At 50.3% G+C, this 1,121-nt stretch overlaps 1 protein-coding gene across 1 annotated transcript in view; it reads right to left on the reverse strand.

The window, feature by feature from the left end:
* The window catches only part of LOC118404091 (kinesin-like protein 2), an 8,549-nt gene that overhangs the window by 4,453 nt on the left and 2,975 nt on the right, over positions 1–1,121 (reverse strand). The gene's annotated exons all lie outside the window — the stretch shown is intronic.

Raw genomic sequence — 1,121 nt, forward strand, 5'->3', positions numbered from 1 at the left:
TGTTTTCCAGGCGTTGCTCAAGGATCGATACTTGGAGGTCCAGACGACTGTCCAGTGCCAATCGGCTTTCGAGACGTTCTTCAAGGGTCGATACTTGGACCCCCAGAAGTCTGGTCAGCGCTGAGCGGGTCTTGCTGTGTCCCTCCAGGGTCAACACTTGTTGTTCCAGGCGGCTTAACAGCGCAGCTTGGTTTGGGCTCGATAGCTGTTCCTTCAAACGGCCGACCAGTGCTGTACGATTCTTAAGGCGTTCCTCAAGGGTTGAGAGCTCGTTCTTCAAATGGCTGCCCAGCGCTGAGTTGTTCTCTAGACGTTCCTCAAAGGTCGACACGCGGTTCTCAAGAAGGTTGACCAGTGTTGAGCAGCTCTTATCGCGATCATCATGGACCATTATCTTCTTCTTCAAAGTTCCCATCAGGGCTGCATGGTTGTCAGAGCGTTCCTCAAGGGTCAATACTCGGTCCCAAAAAGGTTTGGGAACTGCCGAGTGGTTTGCAAACCGTTCCTCAAGGCTCGATACCCGGTTCTCCAATAGGTGGACTACGTCTGGATGGTACCTACGAGTAGTAGGTCCCTCTCCTGTCGCGTTCTTGAACTGGTCGGCCAGTGCAGCGTGGTTCTGGGTGAGGATTTGACGGTCCACCAGATGGTTGACTAGTACTGAGCTGTTGTTAACCAGCGCTGACCTGTTGTTGACCAGCGCTGACCTGTTGTTGACCAGTACTGAGCTGTTGTCAAGTCGCTTCTCGGAGACAGATACTTTGTTTTCTTGAGGATCGACGAATCCTGATTGGCTCTCAGCTTGTTCCTTAAGGGTGGAGATGGCGTCCTCCAGACGCCTGACGGCAGCTTCGCGGTTTTCAAGACGATTCCCGAGGATGAACACTTGTTTCTGAAGACGGCCGACCAGTGCTGATCGGCTAACGAGCTGTGTCAAAAGTAAACGGAATAGACGTTTTGGCCAACAAGTTTTAATTTCTGGATGAATTGGCTTTATCTCTTGCTTGGCATTTGCTACATAAAAACTTTGCTGATGACGGTACGCCAAGGCATTTTCTTTTCATTTAAAAGCTACACACCCTAATGTCAGAAGAAAGGGGGAAGCAAAAAGAAATTTACCA

Source organism: Branchiostoma floridae, chromosome 2, assembly GCF_000003815.2.
Source record: "Branchiostoma floridae strain S238N-H82 chromosome 2, Bfl_VNyyK, whole genome shotgun sequence".
Taxonomy (NCBI): domain Eukaryota; kingdom Metazoa; phylum Chordata; class Leptocardii; order Amphioxiformes; family Branchiostomatidae; genus Branchiostoma; species Branchiostoma floridae.